The sequence below is a fragment of the Rattus norvegicus genome, chromosome 6 (genome assembly GCF_036323735.1).
Source record: "Rattus norvegicus strain BN/NHsdMcwi chromosome 6, GRCr8, whole genome shotgun sequence".
NCBI classification, from domain to species: Eukaryota; Metazoa; Chordata; class Mammalia; order Rodentia; family Muridae; genus Rattus; species Rattus norvegicus.
Genome location: NC_086024.1, coordinates 64,513,041 through 64,528,502, shown reverse-complemented (window position 1 = coordinate 64,528,502; position 15,462 = coordinate 64,513,041). Strand labels below are relative to the sequence as shown.

The 15,462-nt window shown below is 36.3% G+C and overlaps 1 protein-coding gene across 9 annotated transcripts in view; it reads right to left on the bottom strand.

Moving 5' to 3' along the window:
• Positions 1–15,462, bottom strand: part of Immp2l (inner mitochondrial membrane peptidase subunit 2) — an 899,718-nt gene that overhangs the window by 168,404 nt on the left and 715,852 nt on the right. The gene's annotated exons all lie outside the window — the stretch shown is intronic.

Below are 15,462 nucleotides of genomic sequence, written 5' to 3'. Positions count from 1 at the left end.
CATAAGTATTGCACCAAAAACTCTGAAGAGTTTGAAATCTCGCCTCATTTGTAAGAACAGCATGTATATGCTCAATATACAGATAGATGGTGGGTGGATAGATGATGGATGGGCAAATACATACACATATATATCTATGTATGATGGTGAATATTGCCATAAAATATGAGGCCTCTGGGTCAGACACATGACAGATTATTACAACAGCATAAACATATCTTGCACGCTTTTTCCAAAGATGTTGTGTCTGGAGGTCAATATCATGGTGGGACCTGAACATATGTTGGGGAATATTAGAAATGAGGAATCACAGCATTAGGAAATTCTGACAGTGCTTGGAGATCTGAACAATATGCCTAACACTACCTCAGGAACCAGAGAAACATATTTCTTTTGAAATGTATAAAAATCTGGAGGAGAACGAGACATGAGCTTTATCTTTTGGCATTTTAGATCATATCTAGAAAAGGAGATGTCCCTGAGCCTGACTGTCCTGGAATGTCTGCTTGTAAAAACATTTTTTAACTGGCTGTAAATTCCTTTATTCAGAGAACCTGGACCATACAGAAGCATGAAATATTCATGGGGAATTATCTCCCAACAGAAACCCCAGCCATACAGAGAGCCCAAATGGAGACTGTCCAACTAACAGGCCAAGCTAAGATCTAAGCCAAATCCAGCATCAATCATCAGATACACGAGTGAACAAGTCTGTAGGATTCCAAGCCCTGGATTTTGAGCCCCACAGCTGATGCTACAGTGAAACAGAGATGCTCTATCCATGAAGATCCCGGCCTAAGACTGAAGAAGTCGGTATCCTCAGTCAGTGCACTTTACGATCAACAGATTATCCCAACGTGAGAAACTGTCTTTGATGAATTAAACAAGCAATTTGAGACTGAAATGTATAATGTGATTCCATTTACAGATATAGGTGTACACACACACACACACACACACACACAAAAATCACATTATATAAATGTGCTAGTTCTGGTAGGAGTTCAAATTTCTCCTTTATATTTGTATGTATATGCATATATACTAAAACATAGCTAGTTCTTTCATCTGGAAATAAAACCTATGCTTCTTTTATTGCAGAATCCTGAATACCTTGATCTCTGGAGTATGTAGTATTTTTCCCTTTTATTTTTCTTTCCTAATCAATTTTCTCTAGAGTGGATATGAGTAGATGCGTGGCTACGTGAAGTGATTGGAGTAATAGTGGGGATGCTTTCCACAGCAGAATTTGGTTTTCTTTACAGTAGAAGCACGAGCTAACTTCCTTGCAGTCTGAATTACCATGTGAGTTGCTGGGGCCAGCAGAGCACTGGGGAAGTACTGTCCTACCTGCGACATACCTGTGACAGGACTGCTGTTAGACTTCCATAGTGACCTTTGAGGCATTTAGTTTTGTGTGTGTGTGTGTGTGTGTGTGTGTGTGTGTGTGTGTGTGTGTGCACGTGCATGTGTGTGTGTGTGTGTTTGTGTGTAAATTATGCTTTCTAAAAGCTGGTAAAAACTGATTTAAGGGAATCCTTAAAATGTATAACATAATTATTATGGTTAAAAAAATAAAAAAGTAGACAAAATTCCACTGAAGTTTCTTCATGAAATAAAAACAATTGAATACATACGATTTTCAGCCTCCCCTTTTCTGAAGAGAAGGGAAGGAGGGGAGGATAGGGGGAGAGAGGTGAATGGAAGGGACTCGGAGGAGAGAGCAGAAGCTATAGATCAGAAAAGTGAATACATAAGTTAATTAATAAAAAAAAGAGCTCAGGAAAGCCAGATTTTCATGATCAATAATATCTACCTACATAGAATTCCTGGTAAATATGTAGTTCATTGCCCCATATTTTTTAATGTTTAATATATAAACAAACTATAGTTTCTAAATTAAATAACAATTAGCTATGGAATATAACATATTATAAATGTTATAATTGGCCAAAGTTTTTTTTTCATTTAAAATATTGTCTATTGAGGACCACACAGGATAAATCTTATTGTCACAAATAAAGAATTCCAAATTCTTAGAACAGCGAGATTCATCTGGATGCATACATACTTTAATATATTTTGAGATGTGTGGTATTGAGTTCAGGACACATGTGTGTTGACCTACTATGTGCTTTAAATATAGGCATTCCAAGGAAAAAAGACTGCTTACATGTCCACTTGACTGGCATATATTTTCCTTTAAAAATTTTTTTTCTAGGACCAGCAAGATGTCTGAGTGGGTAGAGGCACCGGCTTTCAGGCCTAATGAACTGAGTCATATTTTTAGGACCCACGTGGGTGAAGGATAAGACCTACGGCTGGCTGCAAGTTGATCTCTGACCTCTTCATGAACATCTTGACATGTATAACCTCATCCGCCATGTCTACACAAAGTAAATAAGATAATAATAAAAAATCTAAAAAGAATTTGACTACTGTGAGGTGTCAGTTGGCAACAAACATAAGGAAGGGTGAGTGAGGCAGGAGTGGGAGTGGGTGAATTCGTGGAGGAGCACCCTCACAGAGGCAAAGGGAGGGAAATGGGGGGGATGGGATGGGGTTTGGTGGAGGGGTAACCAGAAAGGGGGATACTACTTGGAATGTAAATGAATAAAATGATTAATAAAAAAAGAAGCCTGTGGAAAATTGTTACTGAATACATACATGTATTTTTTATTTATATAGATATTTCTAGATATAAACTGCTGTGTCCATATGTTACGTGTGTAGATTTTTGTGTCTTACCATTTGGTACTTGACAAGCACTTGGCATGCACTTGCCTGGGGAGGACACCTCTCACATTCCCAACATTACTCAGTTATATAGTTGAATTTTTTTCAAATTAAATATTTGTCTATAAAAATATCATTCTGTGAGGCTGTCCCAAAAGTTGTTGCCTGTCTGTGGGATTTATTCTTCATGCTGGACTGCTTTGTCTGGCCTCAGTGTGAGAGAAAGAGAAGAGACTTGAAGTGCCAGGGTGGAGGAATATTGGGGAGGACACCCTCTCAGAAGAGAAGAGGAGGGAAATGGGGGAAGGGTTGTGGGAGAGGTGAATGGGAGAGGGTGGTGAGTAAGATGTAAAGTAAATAAATTTAAAAAAATCAGTCTGTGACAAAATGTATATATAAATGTAGTTTTGCCTGTATATCCTCATGAAGTTGTAGCTTGAAATAAATGCTTAAGACATTAATGAAGTTCTTATGTCAAAAGAAAAAATATAGACACAAGAATTACAATCAAGTGAGTAATGTTGGGAATGTGAGAGGTGTCCTCTCCACCCAAGTGCATAGCAAGTGCTTGTCAAGTACCAAATGGTAAGACACAAAAATCTACACACATGTAACATATGGACACAGCAGTTTATATCTAGGAATATCTATATAAATAAAAATACATGTATGTATTCAGTGACAATTGATGAAAACAGATGCCATTAATTTGGTGGAGAGTAGGGAGGGGTATATGTCAGGGTGCAAAGGAAGGAAATGGGAGGGGTGAATGTTATAATTATATTAAAATCTCAAAAACTAAACCAAAAATTAAAAGTAGAATTTGAGGCATGGCATAGAAATTGAAGAAAGGGGAGCTTGGGGGTGTGTGTGAATTTGATCAAAGAAAACCATGTCCTCAAATGAAAATGATCTAATGAACCTCACAACTGTACAACAAACATTTATGCCTGGGAAAGAAAGGGGTTAAAGAATAGACAATATTTATTATGACTTTGCCATGAACTTAAGTTTTGACTATTCAGAGAATTTAAACTGAAAGAGTCTTGATGATATATAAACATGTCAATAAATAATAGTCGATGGTTAAAAAAATAGGCTTTCTACCATTTTAAATATCGGAGACTCCTAGCCCCTACAAGTAGGGGATATGGAGCCTGAATATCCTGTTAGGTAGAATTCCTAACCCATCCACAAAACCTTCTACTCAAAATTTGTCTTGCCTACAAGATGTGCATGGAAAAAGATGGAGCAGAAATTGAGAGAATGGCCAACCAATGACTGGCTCAACTTGAGACTCATGCAACTGGATAGAGCCAACCCATAACACTATTAATGTATTAATGATTGTCTGCTATGCTTGCAGACAAGAGCCTAGCATATCTGCTTGCTGAGAGGCTTAATCCTGTGTAGCTGGTGTGAACAGATACAAAGACCCACAGCCAAACATAAGGCAGAACTCCTGGTATCTTGGGAAAGAGTGGGGGAAAGTCAAGGACACCAAAGAAATCCTACAAAACCAATTAACCTGGGCCTATGAAGGCTCACTGAGGCTGAACCACTAACCAAAGAGCATGCATGGGCAGGTCATAGGTTAATTTAATTAAGATTTTAATTAATTAATTAAAATACATACAAATAATAAGTTTATACGTGATCACTGATAATAATAATTGATAAGTAAGTATGCTAAGATTTCAAATTTAATAAACATTTTAAAACATATCCAACTTACATCATCTAAAAATAAAAATACAGAAGTCAGCAAAAAGTGTTCATCATATCGAAATGCATCACATTTCAGCACCTTGGAATCAGACCGTCTGTCTTGTATGCTTGTGTTTGCTCCCCTCAGTCTCAAACAGCTTTCAAGAAGTCTAGAAGTCCATGACTAGCTACAGGCTGCTTTGTAGCTCTCCTGCCTATTAGAATATGCTACATATATAGCCAGTATAAAATAAATACTACCTTCAGTCAAAGAGAAACAGGGAGGTTTGTAGAGCTATGCCGGTTTTGCTTCTCAGTAACACATGGGTTACTGCCCTAAACCCATGCTAGCAGTGAAGACCACAGCAGTTATTACACACACGGTTACTGGCCAGTTGGATCAGTACAACTTCAAGAAACAAAAGTACAAACTATACCTAAATATTCAGTAAATTAAGAAAATACACACTAAAGTGGTAACGGGCTCAGTATAGCAGAGACTCAAGAGGAAACAAAATGTGATCATGAATCCTACCTTAAATGATTACTAAAATTTCAACCCAAGGTGGAAAAAAAAGCTTCTACTAGAAAATAAAATGTAATGGTTAATCCAAGTTACGTGACCTAAGGTCCTGGGTATTAAACAATCTTCCTGTTTTGTAGGACCAAAGTGTTTAGGTTATTAGAGATCGTGGGGCTGTGGAGGGATACGGTAGTTGTGCTCCTGTTTTTCAACTTGCCCATGCCTAGGAAGGAGTCTCATTTGAGAAAACACATCTGTCAGATTGCCTGTAGGCAATTCTATAGGTTATTTTCTCGACTAACAATTGATGTGGAGGGCCCAGCTCACTTAAGACAGTGCTACCCCTGTGCAGGAGGGTCCTGGCTTCTATAAGAGTGAAGACTAAGCAAGCCTTTGATAGCATATCAGTGAACAACCTTGCTCTATGTCCTCTGATCCTTCATTGAATTCCTGGTATTACTTCCCTTGATGAAGAACTGTAACCTTTAAACTGAAATAGACCCTTTCTTCCCCGAGTTGATTATGGTTAATATTTATCACAGTATTTGAAACCTAACTTAGATTGCAGGGTAAGGTAGTATGATGTGGCATGAACTCTATGTTAGAAACTGGGCATTTTGGTCTTTAATCCAATGCTAGTTGCTTGACCCAACAGAAGTCAGCTTATTTCTCATGTAGTACAATAGCAAGGGTGACCTGAACTATGGCTACAAAAGACCTGTGCTGGCTAATATTTTGACAACTTGACACTAGCTAAGGGTCATTTGGGAAGAAGAAACCATAATTAGGAAAGTCCCCAATACCAGACTGGCCTGTAGGGTCACTCTCTTGATTAATGATTGATGTGGAAAAACCCTCTTCCTTGTGGATGGTGCCACAACTGGGCAGGAACTCCTAAAATGTATAAAGAAAGTAGGCTGAGCAAGCAACACTATAAGCAAGCCAACCAGTAAGCAGTGCATGCCTTCAGGTTCCTGAAGACCTGCCATCCTTTCCTGGATAATGAATTACAACTTGGAAGACGAAGTAAACATTTTCCTCTCCAAGTTGTTTTTGGTTATGATGTTTTATCACAGCAATAGAAACGCAAAAACAAACAAACAAACAAGCAAACAAAAACAAAAACAAACAAACAAACAAACAAAAAACCAGAACTACTCTAGGCAGAAGCATACCCAACATAAGAATGAAGTTAATTCTTCTTAATCTTTACAAGGGATATTTAATATCCCTTAGTCATCTGTCAGTTTATTCAACAGGAATGAGGCATCTTTTCTCTGAATCCAAACTCATCCCTCCTCTTTCTTTTAAAACTCTGCCAAGATTCCTCTTCTCCAAGATTCCTTGCCAAACATATCTCACCTTTATTTGATCAGTATAATCAGTCCCCAATACTTCAATTAGATATGTCACTTCTTAAAGTGAAAATTAGATATGTTCTTTTCAGTCTATAACTTCATTTATATATGGGTAGATATCTGATAATCTCTGTTTAAAATGTACTTAATATAGAAACATTAATAATCAATATACTCATAAAATAATGTGATGTGTCAACAATAAACTAAAGACATGTATGAAAACATTTAATGACAATTTTTGAAAATTCATAGTCTCAATTTACTAATCCCTATTATAATATTTGAACTAGTCACTGACAAAAGCAACCTCCTTGAGTCTCTCAAAACAGCCAAGTCTGTATACCTTCCAAAAAAGCTAAATTAAAACCAGCAGGAACTATATCAATAACAGATAAGTGGACACATCCTCAATCCATGGAAGCCAGATTGGGGGAAAAGTAGTTTCAAAGATCTAACCTATTTCTGTTAAGGCAAGGAGTCCTTTTTGTATCAGAGTTAAACTTTCCAGTTACAATACACGTACAGATTTGAATTGTTGCAAGCACATTTGGATAAGGCAAAATGATAGCACTGCCAAGAACTGTTGGAAGAAATGGTTTTAATTTCTTGCAGGTAAGCCAACCAGACGACCTAGCAGTTGAGACAAGAAAAAAGCAGCCTTCCCTGAGCCTGGTGATGTAGGAAGGAGATGGCATTACTTTATTTGATACAAATTCATGAAAAAGAAAAGTCAAGCACTCTTCTTACAAAAGTTCAAAAATTACATAAGTGTCTTGAGAGGCTGGGAAGATCTGACATGTCAAATCAATCTGCTAATTTAGAGAAATTGACTTGGAAAAGGAATGATGTCCACTTTGTCTTTCTTCCTGCTACCAAAAAATACCTGTAGTTATGGTGAAGAAACATCACGATAGGCTTTGAGAGGTTGCCAATTAACCAGCCAAGGCTGGGATCAGTGACCTACTTTAATAAGAAATAAAAACTCAGTACTTCAGGACTCTTAAATGTGGATGAAATGGCTTGATGCTCATTACTCAGTAGTGGTCTAAAGGGATGAGGAGTCCTGGGATTCTCCAGCTGCTTGGAAGAATGACTCATCATTAGCATTGATGAAATAAAACGACTGCCTCTGGCAGACAATCCCTGACATTCCTCTGATCGATACTAAATAGCACCATGTAACAGGTCACGGTGTTCAATTGTCTGGGGTAACATCTAGCCATCCACTTATCCAGCAGACATCTGGAGACCTGCACAAGGTCATCATTAAGGCTTTCAGAGAGCATTTTTGTGCCATAAAGAACATTTCTCTAAAGATTTCAAACTCAAAACTACCTCTGACTTGCTCTAACTTGATGTTTGAATTCATCAGTGACCCAAATACTAAGGCAAACTCAAAACTACATTTTGAAGAATATCTGACTTGAAGAGAGGATGTCCCTGGGAGCTTTTCATCTAACCTAGAATACTGGGGTCTGGTCTAAATTTTCATAACAGGACTTTAAAAAAAAGCTTACCATTTTTGTGGTCCTATGTGTATAGGCACCTAATTAACACTATAGATGTTTGACTTTTCAGAATGTCTTTAGAATTGAACTTGACTGATTCCTCTCACAAATATGACTAACAAAATAAACTTGCCAAACAACTCATGAGGGTAGTCGAACGCTACTCTGATTAGTTACATTAGCATCATGGCATGTGCTGGTTAAAGTAGAGACTCCCAGCTCTCATCTGAAACTACCTACATGGAAATTTCCAAGAATAGAGCCCAACAGTTGGTATTTTTAATGAGGACTCCATCGAGCTTTATGAGTACTCAAATTGGAAGCCCCAGACTAAGGGACTGAGAAAGAATCCACGTAGTCCTGTGGTGCTGGAGGCACTTCTGTCTGTGTGATGCATCTAGCCTGGTAGATATTCAGTACAAGGTCGCCACTTGAAGGATCAACTTCACTAACGTGTGTGTGTGTGTGTGTGTGTGTGTGTGTGTGTTTAAATGTGTTCAATGTTCAGCTTTTTATTTTGATTACTGTGTCCGTCTTTGCCATGAAATTATTAGGAAGGACGTGGTTAAGATACTCTGCACATTAACTCTATCTCCCTTCTAGCAGGAGCATGACGCTTCTTTTCTTATTGTCAAATCTGGTGATCTTCTTCTTTTCCCCTTAAGCTGCCAGAAAACGTAAAACCAAACTGGAACGTAAATGCAGCAAGTATCTGAACCCTTGCAGGAAGCATATTTCTGTTTGTCCTTCTCTTTGATCTTTCTTCCTTCGAATCCCAGTTGTACTCATCACTTTTGTGAATTAACAAAGATAATGAGCTGTTACAGGTTCCTTAGGAAAAAGCAAGAAATGAAAACCATCTCTAAAACTCATAACAGCTTTAGAACATTCATGTGCTTCTATTTAGATCATAATCCATATCCCTCTGGTGATGAGGTTGTGTTTCTACATACCCTTGTCCAGAGACAAGAATCCTAAGGCTTCTGGTAATCATGAGACATAGTCAGTCCCTAAGAACTTCAGAGACTTTCAAGACTAAAATTTTGGAACACTGATTAAATTCCTCATATAGCAGAGATGAGGGAGATTAAAATGAAACTTGGACCAGCAAGAGACCTATAGCCCACTGACAGTCAGAATACTGACACAGATGTCAGCACTGCAGAAATATCTAGAAGCTACAGATCTGGCTGGAAATAACCTGGAAGGTGAATGAACTTTCAACATACAACGTTCTGTTATCTGAGGACATCTTAAGCTTAGTATCTAATTTTCATATAACGAAACATTTTAGCCCATAGAAGACTTATTATTATTATTATTATTATTATTATTATTATTATTATTTGCTTTACCACTTAGTGTAATAACTGATTGATTAGTGTGCTGGTTAGTTTTCTGTCAAACTCACACAGGCTATGCTCAGTTGGGAAGAGGGGAAATTAAATAATGGATTGCCCCCATCAGAATGTGTGTAAGGAAGTCTGTATGGTCATTTCTTTAATTAATGGTTGATGTAAAAGGGTCCAGCTCACTCTGGGATGCTCCACACTTGGGCCAGGTAATCAGTGTGGTATAAGAAAGTAAGCTGAGCAAGCTAGAAAGCTTCATTCCTCTATGGTTTCTGCTTCAGTTCCTGCCCTCAAGTTCCTGCCCTAACTTCTCTTTATAACTGGCTATCAGAAGGAAGATGAATCAAAGCCTTTTCTTTGTAGTAGTTTCTGGTTAGGGTGTTTAGCACATTGTGCAAGGCAAGTTAAGACAGTTCTCTGTTTTGAGCCCTGTCTAATGGAGCTTCAGAATCCTGCAGGCACTAAGATCAAGTGTATGAAACCTGTAGGCTCAACTGGCAATTACTAGATAAAAGAGCATATACATCTAAAACAAAAAAACAATCTGAGGATTTCTTGATCTTTGGAAAGCATTTTATTCAAAAATGGTACTGCTAGAGATAATAGAATATTTCCTTAAGTCTGACTGTGGCAAACTGATATCTTTGGCCACAAAGGAAAACCAGAATGCAAAAAGACTTTAAAATTTAGAAAAAGATAGGTTTTAGGGAACATCTTAAAGAAAACTTGAGGATAAAAAGTTTGGTTCGAACACCGACTTTTATCAAAAGTTAGTGGGTATAGGGAACCAAATTTGGGTCTTCTACAAGAATAGCAAGAACGTTTAACTGCTGAAACATCTCTCCAGTCCCAAAGTGTAGATTTTTCACTCAAAAATTTAAAAAGGAAAATTGTCTAACCAATTAAAATATTTAATCCATAATTAAACATCAAAGTTGTGAATTATATATTCAGAGCTTGATGTTACCTGCCATGGACTTATATCTTTTTATGATTTAGGTTAAACTTAAAACTATTAACAGCAGGAATTTAGGAATAACCCTGCACCATGAATTACAACTTAGTTTTGTCATGGGTAAAACCAACAGGTTCATTCTGAACTGATCCAATCTGGAGATTAAGAGTTTGGACGGGCAGAGTAAATAAAGGCATCTTTGGAAAGAATTGTATTTTGTTTTACTGAGCACACAAATCAACAAATTACCTGAGGGGTAAAGAGTGGGGCAATGCAATAGAGTTCAGTCATCTCATGGACAGAATTCTTTTCATTTATCCGCAGTTTTAAAAAATGTTCAAGTCATTTACATACAGTGAGATTGGAATTATACATTTCATAGAAAATATTACTTCCCACTAAGAGGTATGTGTCTTCATACCATGCGTTTTGAGTCCCTGAGATTAGGTAAAATCAATGCCAACTTGAAGATAATACATTTTATTGGCAAACTGAACAATGACAGATCCACTTACAGAATTTTATAAATGTGCTTTCTAGAAGCTGAAGGGAATTTTTTCTTATTCCCTGAAAACATATCTGTTAATACTGAGTTGTATTAACAGATTAAGGGGATACCAAGGCTTGCTTTTTAAATTCACTGAACTGGATTAGTACTGGTGTCATTTTATATACAACTGGAGCAAAATAATGTAACCTATATTGATGCTACAATGAGGGAGACAATTCACCAGTATGGAGATTAAATTTACAGTAACTCTGTATCATTAACAGCTCCTTTCCAGACCTAAAGGTACATGAACTCATGTCCTTTCTATATATTTCTGAAAATCATTTTGGAAAAACAACAAAATAAAATATTAAAATAACTACAGAAATTGGTTAATTTTTGTTCATTAAATCAAATTTAAAGAAATGTTTTAACTTTTGAATGCATATATACTCACGGAAAAGGAAATAGTCAACTGATATCAATAGATAAGTGTGTAGAGATCCAACTATGCAAACTTCCTGGTATCAATGGCTTCTAATGATGAAAAGGTTGCAGTTTTTGAAGGGATTTGTTTAGTTCATAGCAAAAGTGCAAAGGCAGTACTTACATATTAGTATCAGATTCATAGTATGTGATTGTCAGATCTGATGTATAGAAGAAAAATGAGCTAAAAATCACTATCGCTAATTTATTTTTATTATCATAATAATACAACACATATTTTCTTTATTATTTTAGTTTGATTTTCTGGTTTTTCTTCCCTTTTCTTTTCTTTCTTTCTCTCTTTCTTTCTTTCTTTCTTTCTTTCTTTCTTCTTTTTGAGAAACACTTTTTAAAAAAATCAAGAGAGGCTTTAGAAGTTACAACATTGAACTTTAGCAAACGCTGAAATAATTTCTGAAGGTTTGAAAACATTCCTCTAAACTTTGGTTACGAAGTCAATCCCTATGTATGTTAACAGTGTTTGTTAACAGGGCCTTTGGGAAGTGAATAGGATAAATGAGGTCATGAAGATAGGACTCCTGGGTTGTACTAGGAGCTTCTTAATTTCTTTGTGTTGCCAAAGATGCCTATCTACCATGGGGAGACATGGCAAGGAGGCCTGCCAGCAAATGCCATCACCACGCAAATACATCTCTTGATTTCTAAACTATAAAAAAATAAATTGTAACTTTAAATAATTTGCCTTATCTCAAGTATTTTAGGATAGCAACTGGAAACACACTGTAACAATATCTTATTCCTGGTTTTCTCTTTCTAATCATTAAGATTTTCATTTTTATATTTCATTTGGAGATGCAACAAAGGTCCCCGAACTCTATTAAAGCACAAAGTCTTTTATACACAATAATAGACTGAGATCAATATAAAACTTCAAAATCATTCTAAAAGTTCAGAATTATAATTATGAATGTAGAACTATATTCACTTATCTATTCCTAGTTTTAAAATGTTTTAACAAAAATCAGAAGGCATACAATCAATCTGCTATGTTTAGCATATATAAGGAGTAGTATAAGGTTGAATCAATAAGAAAATATAAGTACTTATAGCATCTTAATATCTATATAATTCAGAAGATAGGGAAAACTAAATGTCAGTTAGCATTGTTTATCCTATATTATATATAAATTAAGTTCACATGACCAGCATCACCCACTTCTAAATTACACATTTAAGTTATGAACATATGTTAATTTTCACATCAGAAACTTTTGGCATATGTATACACAAACGCATGTGTGGCATGGCACATATATGTAAAGAACAGGTATTGTCACATTGATGTGCCTACATGTGTACTGTTGCACACCTGCACTTCCTGTGGGGATAAGCAATTTCTTTTAAGAAGTTCACTGTTTGAAGTGAAATTCAATAGAAAACAAAACACTTGACTTTTGGATTCTCAAAATAACGAAACCTTCCCATTATTCAAAAGCCTATTAAAAAAACAAAACAAGCCTCTCTTTTCTGAACACATTCATTTACCTTAGATAAATAGTCTGGCTTGCAGGGAAGGGCAGAGATTCAGTTCTCTAGACACAGTGAAAACAAATGTAAGTACTGACACACACCCACTGTTCTCATGAGAATGCAGTGATCTTGAACATGTTCTTCCTAAAGTGTCTAATGGCAGAGTGTGTTCTGCATCAATGTTCATCTGCATTGAGCAAGAAGTCAGAATGAAGGCAAAACAAATTTCTGGCCACAAAAGAAGTGTTAAGGATGGGAAAACCCCTGGAGAACACAGAAAAAGCCATCATTCTGCCCCTGAAGGACAGTAGAGACCTATTTCTCATCCTCTTATTTTAACTATATATTCCCAGTGTCTTTTATCATCTATGTTTCATCTCCATGTATGTATGTATGTATGTATGTATGTATGTATGTATGTATGTGTGTTATGTATTATGTATACATGTATGTGTACATACATTATATACATTTTATTATACATATAATTATGCATAATTTATTCTATACATATGATAATAATAATATGGATTACTCATTGACATGTTTGTTCACTTAGAAGTTTATTTTCTCAAAATAGACTCAAAGATTGCTAAGTGCTGTGATAGACACCTATGCCCTTTTTTTTGTTTATTCTGCTTCCAATACTAATTACTGATACTTCCTCAAACAGACTGTAGAGTATAAAGAATTGGAAAGTTCCACAGTTAACTGAACAGCACATAACAGGTGTGAGAGAGTACACCCCAGAAACTACACGAACAATCGCAACTACTTAGAAGGAAGACAGTGGAGACAGATTATGTTTAATTAGAAAAGGTCTGCCTTTAAACAGAACTTCTGTTTATTGTAGTGTTTCTCTATGGTAAAGTTGGGTAACATGGTTAAAATCTCTCACAGTATACTACAGAGAACATATAAATGTGATGGGTGGACAAAATCCAGTTGATCTGATCCCCATTTGCTTAAACTTCAACACCTACAGAGTATTTATTAATGAGTAAAGCAAGTTATCGGCTAGGACAATATCTACTCTTCAGTGTAATCATCATTAAATCCTGGCAAGAAGCTTGTCTAACTTAACAATAGTGGGAATGAATTGTTCAGGAGACCCTTGCTTTGATGTCCAAAAGACCTGAGTTTAAACCCTATCTCCTAAGGGTAATACTATTGTGGTACTATCCAAACTATTTAATTCCTTTGAAATTTAGGGTTCTTTTTATAGAACATGAAAATCTGATTATGACTTAGAAGGGCAAAGTTGCATATGTTTATAAGGGCTTGTATTTCTATTACTCTTTAGTACATTCATATAATAACAATAAATTACTGTTATATTTTACAATAATTAGAAATCTTGACAGACGAGAAATAATAGAAGATAAGTTTCCAGTGTGGTGTTTCACACACCATTAATGGTGTTTTCCTGAGCCTTTGATGTGATATGCTTCCCCACAGGGTTCCTCATACTGTTGTTTTATTTCATGTATTTTTAAACAATTGTTTTAAAGTGCTATACATTTAAGCAATTTAGATGGACCATATCCATCTACTTCTTCCTCCCTCCATCTCACTAGTGTCCCTCACCTTATCTCCCTACCGGCTTCATACTCTCCATTTCGATAGCACTTTTTGTTATTAATAACCCTGCATTCAATTAGTATTGCTCATATGCGCATAAATGTGTGGCCATCTACTGGGCTTGGAGCAACGTACCAGCAGTCTTCTCCTGAAATCACTCTCCCTCATTTAGCAGCCATCACACACCAATTAATTCCTTGAGCCCAGACACACTGTCTTTCTTCTGGGACCCTTTCAAAGACACTTATACCATGTTAGTACCCTGGGGAAGATAAAGATATATCTCCTTCTAGAGCAAAAGCTAGACTGACTTTCAGCCTTAGAAGAGAGAGGTGCCTCTCAGAACATAAGGCATTTCCATTTGTATGGCCTTATAGAGGAATCAGATTCCTAACAGCTTGGGGTATCTGTTACTTGTCTGGATTTTACCTGGCCATCCAATTACTATGAAAGCAGCACAGATTTTCACATTCTTTTTATTCATATTAAAATAAATAATAATATGCTCTTCTCCTCCCCATTTTTCATAGATTTATGGTATTTTTTTACCTTAAGGTAGACTTTACTAATTAACCTGAACATGCGTCAGATAACTTAACAACCTATAAACTTAGAGAATCTCAGGGGCTTGTATAACATCATGTCTACGTCTCAGTTTTCTCAGTTTTCCTTAACTTTCCTGAGTTTGTTTCCTCTTTCCACACAGACCATAGGATTTAGAGGTGACTTTGGCTTGGCTCTACAAATTGTTTCCTTTCTGGGATCTAGGTTAAAAAAGTGGATCTCATCCAACACATGGATGTTGTTGTGGTACAAGTAAAGGGACAAGGTAAAAGGTTACTGGACATACAACATTTTCATTTACATGATATCAAAGGATGAGAAGAATGCTTTCCCCAAAGGAAGAGTAGAAGTGTAATTATACCACATCAAAAGCTATAAGGAAAAAAAAAAAGCTATAAGGATCTATAACCTACTTAGAAGGGAAACACACACACGCACACGCACACACACACACACACACACACACACACACCATTGCACACACTTAGTAAAAAAAAGTTTTGTCAAGACTAGCTGTGCGAAGGTATGACATAATATAACAGTTAGAATAAAATAGAAAGAACTTATAAAGCACTGAAAGGAAGAAAGCAACCAAACCCAGCTGCAAAACTTATGAACCACCACAACCAGCAGGATAGCAAAGATACGTATAAAAGTTCAGTGTGATAGATTGAATATGCTTGGCCTATAGGAAGTAGCACTATTACG